Genomic DNA, 12,255 nt, shown 5'->3' on the forward strand with positions numbered 1-12,255 from the left:
GAAGTACCTCCATATGGAGTTTGCTTTCACTGTAGCAAAGTTAGCCACTGGGCAGGAAGCTGCCGTTGACTCCACAGCTGTCAGTATGCTGTTCAAATTGGACAAGCGGGGTACAAAAGAAGGCGACTGCCAAACTTTGCCAAGACAAGATAGGAGAGGCCCTGAAATTTCCTCCTTCACAGAAAAGTCTGTCAGATATTCTAGGCCTACAGAGGCTGAAAATGGAAGCCTCAAAGTTTCAGAGAAAATGTGGTTGACTGTCCAGGTAGTCAGCCCCTTCTGTAATTTTTATAGTTTGGGAAGTTTTTTGTTCTGTATTTCCTGTTTGCTCAGTTAATATTATATCCTTCTCAGGATCTCTGAAGTAGTTGAAGACAAGATTGTTTTAGTTCCAGTTTTCCTTGTTACTAAATTCAGAAAAGAAACTTAGAAAAGAGGTATAAGTTGTATAAGATTGAAAGACATAAAAGCTTAAATTGTTTATGTAAGAAAATGTTTTGAGTTCTAAAAAGATAGTTTTGGGTTGGTAATACAAGTTAAGATAGAAATGAATTAGGTACAAAACTTTGGATTCACCAAGATAGGATAGATAATAAAGTGGTTTCTCTGAATTTGCCAACTGCAATTGGACTGGATCTTGTGAGAGTAATTCTTACTTGATAATTGTTCTTATTGTATATAGTTTCACTGTGTTGGGATTAAAACCTTTCTTTTTATTTAGACAAGAAGGGGGAAATGTTGGGGGACATTCAATCACACTGTAAACCTCAAGTTTGCCTTTGCATTAATTAAATAAAATTAACATTGGTTCAGAAAGCTGAGTTAGCAATTAGTTGACAGAACGTAATCAGAGAGAATCAGGGGGCATCCAGGAGAGACACAGAAAGTATTTGGGAGGGATTTAGAGTGGCACAGGTTTTTCTGGTTTGACAGAAAAAAAGCAAAGTCTTTCAGAGATGCCAACAAGGATGAGAAGGTTAGCGTTTTGCTATTTAACCTCTCTGTGCTAGCAGGTTTTCACCCTGGCCTTTAAATTTCAAGTCTTATTTATAAGTAGAACAATAGAGATTCAGTTCAAGCTACCTTTAGCAGCAGCAACAGAGCTGGTACCTGGAACAGAATTCTCACCAGGCTATGGACTGAGTGACCAGTCCACCACTAGAGAGACAGGCGGTAACTGCAGAGTTGCAATTGCTAGGTGTAGATGTAACCAACTGTCTATTAAATAAGAAACACAGAACCAATGTAAAAGAGAAAGCCAAGAGGTCAGAGCTCAGAGCTAAAACCTTACCCGTCCTCCTGAGGTGGTCCTACCTCTCCGAAAGAGACCTACTTCCTGTGTGTTTGTCTTTAGATAGTCTTTCTGTTCTGCCTTCTCATTGGTTGTAAACCCAAACATGTGACTGCCTCGTCACTGCCTGTAAGTACATCCCTCCAGATCTTAAAGGTGTATGTCTCCAATGCTGCCTGTATCCCTGAACACACAGAGACTTACCTAGCTCTGCCTACCAAGTGCTAGGATTAAAGGCATGCGCCACCACCACCACACTCTTGCTATGGCTTAATAGCTCTGACCCCCTGGCAACTTTATTTATTAACATACAATTAAAATCACATTTTAGTACAAATAAAATACCACCATAGCTAGGCGCAAAGGCAGTAGACTGGGGTGCAGCCACTGTGCCAAAGTTAAAACAAAACCACAGACCTTACAAATTTAAACACGTTAAAATTTCAGTGTCTTTAAAACATGCAGTCTCTAAAAATCCAAAAATCTCCTTTAAAAATTCAAAGTTTTGCAGCTGTGGACTCCTTTAAAAATCAAAATTAAATACCTTCTTCAAGAAGGAAGAACCAGGCAACAGTCACAATCTGAACCAAACAAAACCAACCTCCAACAGTGTAAATAATTTAATGCTCAATTATCTGGGATTTGCTCACCATCTTCTGGGCTGCTCCAAGAGCTTGAGTCACATTTCTTGCTCTGCCCTCAGCAACAAACCCAGCTTGTCTTCTAACTCCAGCTGGCTCCACTCCATTGCTACTGCCGCTCTTGGCAGTCATCATATGGTCCTGGCAGCTGTAAAACTCTACGGTCTTTGGCGGCACTGTCACCAAGAGCCTGTCATAGGCTCTCTTCATGGTGCCAAGTCTCAACACCTTTCAATGACCCCTTCAGTGCTGGGCCTTCAACTGGCCCTGAGGTTGGACCTCGAACAATGGCCTCTTCTGGCTTTTTACAGTGCCAAGCCTCAGCTGTTCTCCATGACCCTCTCACTCCTTCAAAACCAATGACCCCTAGGTGATTCTTACACTATCCAGTTCAGCTGCCAAAGTAACTTATACCTTTGGTCTCCTATGAAACATAGCTTCTGTATGCTGACTTTTAGGAAACACTTTCCAGAAGATTCTGCCTCCATGATGCTAGTCACTTCCTAATCACCACTAAATTTTCATCTCTAGCTGACCAATATTCGTAATTCCAACAAGGCAAAGGATTTGGTTTAGTACTTCTGGTATCTCATTAACCACAGCTGATTCTTCAGCCCCAGTTAATCAGAATGGCAGAATTTTAAATCAAAACAGGAAACATCCCTAATAGAGTCTTTAAACTTCCCTCTGAAACTTCACAGGCAAGGCCTCCATCCTCTACACTGTTCTCAATAGTCTTATCTTCAAAGCTCCTAAAGGACATCCCACTGAGTTCTGAACACTCAATGGATTTCCTTGCCCAGAGTTCCCAAGTATTTCTACATTTCTCCACAAAACATGGTCAGGTCTAACAAAACTATACTCCACTATGCTGGTATCAACATAGTTATATTTGTTGATATATATATATATATATATATATATATATATATATATATATATATATATATATATATATATATATATCTTTCTGTAACAAAACACCATCACCAAAAACAAGTTGGGTAGGAAAGGATTAAAGTTGGCTTTCATATCCATATCATAGTTCATTATCAAAGGAAGTCAGGACAGGAACTCAAATATTGCAGGAACCTAGAGGCAAGAGCTGATGCAGAGCCCATGGGAGGGTTCTGCTTACTGCCTTGTTTCTCATGGCTTGCTCAGACCACCTTAAATAGAACCAGGGCCAGAAGCCCAGGGATGGCAGTACCCTACATGATCTGAGATCCCCCCTCATTAATCACTAATTAAGAAAATACAGCCAGAACTTTCAGAGGTATTTTATCAATTAAAGTTTTCTCTTTTCAGATAACTAGTTTGTGTGTTAATTCGACATAAGATTAGCTTGCACAGCAATTCTATGGTTTTTTGTTGTTGTTGTTGTTGTTTTAGGAATAAATATTTTCACTTTATTAGAGTTTGGAATATTTTTTTTCAGATGCTACTTAAACCAAAGATTTTTCTCCAGCTTTACTCTCAGTTGTTCTGATAGTGAATTTATTACAGAACAACAAGCAAGGACTGAAGAGAGAGTTCACTTGGTAAAGTGCTAGTAATGCGACCATGAAGACCCAAGTTCAATCCCCAGAACACATGTAAAGAGCCAGGTTTGGTGGTGCATGCATAATCCCAGTGGTAGAGAGAAGACAAGCAGATCCATGGTGCTCTTAGACCAGCCAGTCTAGCCTACTAGGTAAGTTTGAAATCAGTAAGAGACCTTGGGTGAAAGAATAAAGTGGATAGCTACTGAGAACTTATACCCAAGATTGACCTCTTGCCTGTATGTACATGCACACACATGTACACATGCACCTAGGATGGGAAAGAAAGAGAGAGGGAAGAACATTTCTAGAAGTATTCAAGATATACAAGTGGCAGATTTGACTTTAAATTTTAGTGATGCAGAAAATAAAGAACTAGATAAAATGGAGCTGGTGTGCAAATGTTGACTGTTCCTGATTTCAGTAGGATTGCTTCAAGTTTCTCTTGATTTAGAATGATGTTGGCTGTGCATTTCTCATATATAGACTTTATTATGTTGAGATATATTCTCTCTAGTCCTATATTCTATGATCTCTAAGATGTTTATCATGAAGACACATTGGACTTTATCAAAGGCTTTTTTCTATCTTTTGGGACAACTATTTTTTTTCCTCTGTGTCAATTTATATGGCTTATTGTATTTATCAACTTGAGTATGTTGAACCATCCCTGCCTCTCAAGATAAAACCAACTTGATCCTAGTGGACAATCTTATTGATGTATGTCTGTAGTGTGTTTACAAGTATCTTACTGAGAATTTTTGAATGTGTGTTCACTAGGAATATTATTCTAAAGTTTTCTTTTTTGCTCTGTCTGTAATTGGTTTTGGTTAAAATATGGAATTCTTCAAGAATTCGTGTGTCATCCTTGCACAGAGGCCATGCTAATCTTCTCTGTGCCATTCTCATTATAATATACGTGCTGCTGAAGTGAGCATTACCTATTTTTTAAGGTTAAAAACATTGCAATGTGTATGACTGTACATACATTTTAGTATGTGAATATATACATGTATTTACAATGTTTATGAATATGTATTTATCAATTTATCTACTGACAGACACCAGCCATTTGTGCCTCTGAAATATTGTGAAGGGTGTTTCAAGGTACATAAATGTGCAAATAGCTCTTTCATATCCTGCTTCAATGGTTCAAAAACTTGCTCAGAAGTAAAATTGCTTAATCAAATGACAATTTTCTTATTAACTTTTTGATAAGTCACTGTACTTCTAAGTTTCCCATGGCGACTGCACGATTTTACATTTCTTACCAAGAGCACTTAAATATCCCAATTTCCCCATTCTCACCATTGTTTATTAATGTATTGTTTCTGATAGTGCCTATCATAATGAATGTGAGATGACATTTTGTTTCTTAATAATTAAGAAATATGTTTTCTTTTTCCTCGTATTCTTATCATGAACTTAACTTTCTATAAAGTGTTTAACAAAATTAATAACAAAAATCAATCACTAAAAAATAATTAGTAAAGGAAATATTTTTACATAAATTTGAACATAAAATAATAAAAACTTATACACTTCAAAAATACTCCATTTCAATTGCCACATTTTAAGTTCTATGTAGGACCACTAGTTCACAATGTGCATGACCAAGGAACAACTCAGCAATTTCCTTCTTCAAAATTCATCCCTTGTGAATATTTTCTGCTTCTTTATCTGATCCATAAATGCATGAGTTCTTAATTTAATCTGATGTCACTTCCTAAAGCTGGTTCAGAACGTTCTTGCTGTCTCACTCAAGGAGGTCAAGAGTCACTGAAACAGAAGGCCTGAAGATGAGGACATATTTATGGTTTAGACATAGCAATTATACTGTAGTCAAATTAATATTAAATGTATAAATGCTATATTCTCTCAACCATCTATGTATTATTTAATGGAATCTCTGGGTCATAAGAGGCACATAGCTTTTGCTACAGCAAAGCTGAGGCTCACTAGGTACACAGAGCAATTTGCTCAGGGAGAGTTAATTTTTTATGCATGTTTTGTGCATAAGTAAATTGGAATGTGGAGATTAGATCACACTCCAGCTGTTTCTTTGTAAATTGAGCTGTCTCCTATGCAATTCCAAGACAATAATAACCCCTCCATCTTCAGGGCTTACACATGAACACAGCAAGAATAAATAAATAAATAAATAAATAAATAAATAAATAAATAAATAAATAAATACACACACACACACACATATATATATATATATATACATATATATATATATATATATATATATGGATATTAAACTAAAACACATATGTAAATTACTGCAGTGATTTCCCCAGGCAATGATCCCCACAAATGCCTCCATTACAGGTCCCATCAAATGGTCCCTGGGCTGTGTATAGAGTTCATTTATAAAAGAACAATTCTGAAATTCAAGGAAATCACCCATGACTGATCAGTCTGTTTCTGGATCAGCTATTGCTATGTTATTCAACAAGGGAATTAACTCTTTTCTACTCATAACCAGGTTATGCTGAATGCAATACAAATGGTTTTCTCTTGAAACATTTTTATTTTAACCCATTGAAATAAAATGTATCTTTTGTGCATTTTCACTAGAAGGAATACTACAGGGATAGACAGACATAAAACCAGACCAGTCTTTGGATAAGAGGTTTTAAAAGAAGAGAGATGCATATAGGTATATAGAATGTCATGTACTAGATTTTATTGGTGGTTTAGTGAATAATGTGTATTGCTTAGCAATCTGAGATGGTGATTTAAAATTCATTAGGTAATGAGGGTATTATGCCTTCAATATGAATGTCCCACCTAAGCTCATGTATTTAAGCACCTGTTCTATAGCTGGTAGTGCTGTATGGAAAAGTCGGAACTATTGTTAGGTGGAACCTCACAGGAAGAAGTAAATTATTAGAAGTGGGCCTTGAGATCTTAGAGCCTATATTCATTTTCTGTCTGCTTTCTCATTCTTGCTTCAAGATGTGAGGGAGCTCAGTTGCTACCATGAAGTCACATCCTACCATGGCTTTCTCATCAGGAGCAACCTGTATCCCACCTCAATTGTAAATCAAAACAAACTCTCTTCTCCTTCATTGGCTTCTTGGCAATTACAGCAACAATAAAAAAGTAAGTAATGCGGGGCAAAGCACACGTCGAGTGGGGGAGCAGGGCTGCCTGTGGAGATCCGTGGAGATCCGCGGAGACCGACAGGATTCATTGGCTACCATCCCCACTGCCGTGCACTGGGTTAAAAATGACAATGAACACCAGCCATGAAAGATCCAAGTCGCAGCAGTACTAGCCCAAACATCATCAATGAAGATGTGATTATTAACAGTCATGCTCATGAAGATGATAGTCTGTTTGCAGAGTACATGTGGATGGAAAATGAAGAGGAATTCAACAGACAAATAGAAGAGAAGTTGTAGGAAGAAGAATTTATTAAACGTTGTTTCCAAGAAATGCTGGAAGAGGAAGAAGAGCATGAATGGTTTATTCCAGCTTGAGATCTCCCACAAACTATGGACCAAATCCAAGACCAGTTTAATGACCTTGTTATCAGTGATGGCTCTTCTCTGGAAGATCTTTTGGTAAAAAGTCCTTTCTCATCTTTTTAGACCCTACCTCACCTTTCCCATAAGTGGAAAATCCAGCTACACTCTATTTAAGAAGAGTTCCACATCTCTTCCCTTTTGAAAATTTTCCCACTTTTTTTAAGAGTGGAAGTAGAGGCCCCCTAGTCTCATTTATATAGGATAACTCATTGTTGCTTCAAACATTGATGTTGCATTAAGCTTAATGTTGCCTTTGGAGTATTTAAATGTCTTGGAGTAGTCCAGACACTTACAGTATTACCATATGAATTGATTATATCTTGATGGAAAGTTTTGCTCTTTGTTACCTAAATATTTGGTAAAATTTGGAAATTTTTATCTGATAAAATTTCTAAGATCTCTTGATTGGGTTTCTTTGAGATATTTTTTATAAGTTCTTGGCAGATAATGAATGCAAAGCTAGATTCATATTCTTACTTATCCTCAGTGTTGTCACTGGTGATGTGCTTGCAATAACGTTCTCATTTTCACCAAAAAAAAAGTAAGTAATGCACATGGTCTACAGGCTAACTGAACACATTTGTTGGATCTAGTGAGAAGACAGGGAATTTGCTATGGGGTGTTCTCTATGCTGTTAATGTGTTGCTCTGATGGGTTAATAAATAATGTGCTGATTGGCCAGTAGCCAGGCAGAAAGTATGGGCAGGACAAAGAGAGAGGATCAGTCTGGGAAGTAGAAAGCTGAGGGAGTGAGACACTGCCAGCTGCTGCCATGACGAGCAAGATATAAAATATCTGTAAGCCACGAGCTACATGGCAAGGTATAGATTTATAGAAATGGGCTAATTTAAAATATAAGAACTAGGTAGCAAGAAGCCTGAGCCACATAGCCATACAGTTTATAAGTAATATAAGTGTCTGAGTGATTATTTTATAAGTGGGCTGCGGAACTGTGGAGGCTTGGCAGGACCTGGAGAGAAACTCTCCAGCTATAGGAATTCCAAACCCCTCCATCCTGTGGAAAGTGTGTAATTCCTATTTTCTATTTGTGATAGTTTGAATGAGAAATGTCCCTCACAGTCTCATATCTTTAACACATGACCCCAGCTGGTGCTGCTGTTGGGGAAGTTTATGTAAGTTTTAGGAAGTGGAGCCTTGCTGGGGACAGGATATCACTGAAGGCAGTTTTTTAGTTATAGCTTAGCCTCACTCTGTTATCTCTTTGTGATCCCTCTGTGCAGATAGAATGTTATAAGGCCACTTCTTTCAGCTCCCGCTGCCATCCATAGCTTTTGCCATGCCTTTCCAACCATGATGGACTATATCTCCTCTGGAACTTTAATATGAAATAAACTCATTATTCCTTAATTTGATTATTGTTAGGGTATTCTATAATAGCAACAGAAAAGTAACTAATACACTTCAAGGGACACTAAATTATTTCTGGCTTTTTCTAGTACCTCAGATCTTCAGCTGTCTCAATGCCACACTTGAACCTTGTCCTTCTCAAAATGTCAAGTTTTATTCATTTGATGTAGAGTGAGGAAAATGTATGATTATGGAATGCTAAAATGTGATTCAAAAATCTTCAGAATTTGCCTTCCTAGTAAAGCCAAAAGATCTTTGAATAAGTAAAACATGACTACTGCTCTGTGCCTCATGGGTAGATGGGACCCAAGATGTTTGACATGCTATCAACATCCAATAAACTAGCTATGTTACATTAATAATGCAGAACCTGTTTGTAATTTAAAGTACTCCTTAGGAGGCTAATGATTACACCCCTTAAGAGACTTAAAGCAGCCACTTCAATATGCTTCTTCAATTTCTTTGGTAGTTATGGTGAGCCCGCATCTGCTGGCATTTTTCTCTTACAATCTGAAAAGTTTTCCATATTTCCTACTTAGAACTTGAAAGACCAGCACCTCCAGCAAGGATGGTCTATAAACATGAAGGTCATTCATCACGGTACATTTAGAAGCAGAGATGTCTCTTTTATAATTGTCACTCACTCTACCATCTTCACGATTCAAGATGGGTCATTCTTTCATTATCAGTTAATGCCTCTAATATAATTCACTATGGAATTTTCATTGTTTCACTTTATATGCCATGATTTAATAACATATTGATATTTTTCAAATACCTTGGTAAATGGTATGAGGAAAGTTTGCAAAACATTTACTATCCTGTGTCTTTAAGTTAAACTAAAAGTTGTAAAATACTGAATTATGCATATTAAGCATAAATCTTCAAACAAGTTATTTATTCATCTGTGACTACTGTAGTGGGAAAATTTGCAGTAACAAAATGATCATTATTTTCAAAATGTTTGTTTCTTAGCCTAGAAAATCAAAATACTGAGTCACTTAGAAAAAGAATCACAAATAATATTAACAATAAACTACAAAAAAACTGCTATCAGAATTTTAAAGAGAGAATAATAAAATTATAAAATATAGAAATATATTTTATATAAAATCCTTTTTATTAATTAATTTTTTTCAGCCATCCAATTACATTTTGCCCTCCTTCCCTCCACTCCTCCCAGTCCTTCCTCTCCCCCTAACTCCTCCTGCTTTCTCTTCAGAAACAGGCTGGCCTCCTATTTGTGTCTGCCAGAATGGCATATCCAGTTGCAGTAAGAATAGGCACCTCTTCTCCTATTACAGCTGGACGATACCACCCAGTAGGAGAAAACAGTCCCAAAAGCAGGTAACAAAGTTAGAGATGGTCCCTGCTCCCGCTGTTAGGAGGCCCATAAGAAGTCCAAGCTACACAACTGTAATATATGCCTAGATCAGTCCCATGCAAGGTCTCTGGTTGGCAGTTGAGTCTCTGTGTGCCCCTATGATCCCAACTTAGTAGATTCTGTGGGTTTTCTTGTGTTGCTTTTGGCCCCTCTGGCTCTCATAATCCCTCTTTTCCACAGGATTCCCTGAGGTCTGACTGTTTGGCTGTCGGTCTATGTATCTGTTTCCATCCATTGCTGGGTGAAACCTCTCTGATGACAACTGGGGTAGGCCCCAATCTATGAGTACAGAATATCCTTAGAAATAATCTCATTATCTTTTTTGCCAGTCATACTTGGTTCTTTCCTGGGTCTCTGGACTATCCAACCTCTGGGTCCTGGCCATCCAGACAGTGTCAGGGACAGACTCCCTCCATGGTATGGGCCTCAAGCTGGGCCAGTCATTGATTGATCACTCCCACAATTTCTGCTCCATCTTTACCCCAACACATCTTGTAGCCACAACAAACTATAGGTCGAAGATTATGTGTCTGGGTTGGTGTCCCAATCCCTCCACAGGAAGACCTGTATAGTTACAGGACATGTCCAGTTCAGGTCCTTATTCTAGGAGTCTTAGCTAGGGGTAACCTTCGTAGATTCCCAGGGGTTTCCAAGTTGTACCCCATCTTGGGGCCTCCATATACCAGTTCAAAACTTGATCAGAAGACTTCTCCTTTACCAATAGTCAGGTCAGAGCTAGGGACCCAAGGTAATACACTTCTCAGTACCCATTAACACTCCTGAAAGCCTGCCCATCATCCCCCAACATCACCTTCTTCTCTGAGCTCCATCTCTCAGGCTACAATTCAGATGGTTTTATTGGAGATCTGGCTGGACCTAGAGACCCCACATAAGATATCTCCCACAGCCCACTAACACTCCTTAAAGCTTGCCCAACATCCTAGACTGCACAACCTCCCCTGGAATCAATATTCAGGCACATAATTTCAGCAGAAGATTTTGCTTTACCTGAGTCCAAGACAGTTCTAGGGACCCAATGTAAGACACTGCTCCAGCCAGCTAATACCCCCTAAAGCTTGCCCAACAGCTCCCAACTGCACCCCACCCCACCCCAAGCTCCATATTCAAGCCCATCACCTCTTCAGAAAACTTCAACTGTACTGGAGGCCATGCTGTACTAAGTAGGAATCCCAGAGACCAAGCCGGTACCCAGAACCCCAGAGTTACCACAGGTACTGGGAACTGCAGAGACAAAATTGGCACCTCAAATCCTAGAGGACTTGCAGGCCACAAAAACCACAGAAGAGACATAATACTGGACCTGAAGGCTCACTAGTCACCAAAACCCCTGGCTACTTAGGCCAGAAGACTAGAAATGAAACAGAAACCAAGGAACAAAATAACAGTTAAACAAAGACAGCCTCAAGAATCAAAACCTATAATCATCAGAAACCCAGATGCCAAAACATTTTTATGATATCCTAGGTTATTTCACATGAATCCCTGGCTTATATCAGAATTAAATAAGAAAACAATCAATTTATACAGGTGTTAATTGCCAGGAAAGTTTTTGTGTTCTAGGAACAATGTATCTGATTTTAAAGAATATAGGTGAAGGGATAGATGATAGATAGATAGATAGATAGATAGATAGATAGATAGATAGATAGATAGATAGATATACCCATACATACACATACATGTGGCTTATCCATTAAGAGCACTGGCTGCTCTTCCAAAGAACCAATGTTCAATTCCTAGCACCATGGCAAGCTCTACAACCATATATAACTCCATTTGCCAGAGAATTCAATGCCTTCTTCTAGCCTCCATAATTATCAGATACCCACAGGTTTCATAGACATATATGCAGTCAAAATACTCATACATACATAATAAAATAAGAATTAAATACTTAAGAGCTAGAGATAATCCATCAATGTTAGGTGAAAACAAACATGCTAAGTTCAGTCCCAGCTTTAACAGGTTAAATCAAGACTGCTACCATGTACCAGGCAGACACATGCACAGATGCATAGCAGTGGCTCAGTGAGTAATAGTCTTGCTCCTTAAGCATGGTCATCTGAGTTTGAAACCTAGGAATTCATCTGGAGCTGGACCTGATAGCAATACGTGCATCTGTAATCCTAGCATTCCTAAAAGAGGATTTAAGACAGAATCAAGAAAATTCCCAGAAGCTAGCAGATCAGCTCTCCTGGAATATAAACCGATGAGCAAAAGACACAAATGCAGTGCAAACACAAATGACGAGAGAGGAAGGTTTTCAATAGCCTAGTCAAGTTATAAAGCCAATGAATTGCAAGAAAGAATAGCCTGGCAAGGTATCACCAGAGGTGCAACAGTGAATGGCATGTTCATCTTGGGGGCAATCAACAGCTCTCTAATTGGACTTAAGGATGTTTGCTAGGAGGAAATTCATTCCTGTTACTGCAAACGAAGCCTACTACCTGTGACTATAGAGGTCATA

At 38.4% G+C, this 12,255-nt stretch overlaps 1 non-coding gene across 1 annotated transcript; it reads right to left on the reverse strand.

Moving 5' to 3' along the window:
* Positions 1 to 4,304: 4,304 nt before the first annotated feature.
* LOC121826717 (U6 spliceosomal RNA) lies at positions 4,305 to 4,411 on the reverse strand. The gene has a single exon (XR_006068921.1). It is a non-coding gene; the product is annotated as a U6 spliceosomal RNA (small nuclear RNA).
* Between the last annotated feature and the right edge of the window lie 7,844 nt (positions 4,412 to 12,255).

The sequence above is a fragment of the Peromyscus maniculatus genome, chromosome 11, assembly GCF_049852395.1.
Source record: "Peromyscus maniculatus bairdii isolate BWxNUB_F1_BW_parent chromosome 11, HU_Pman_BW_mat_3.1, whole genome shotgun sequence".
Taxonomy (NCBI): Eukaryota; Metazoa; Chordata; class Mammalia; order Rodentia; family Cricetidae; genus Peromyscus; species Peromyscus maniculatus.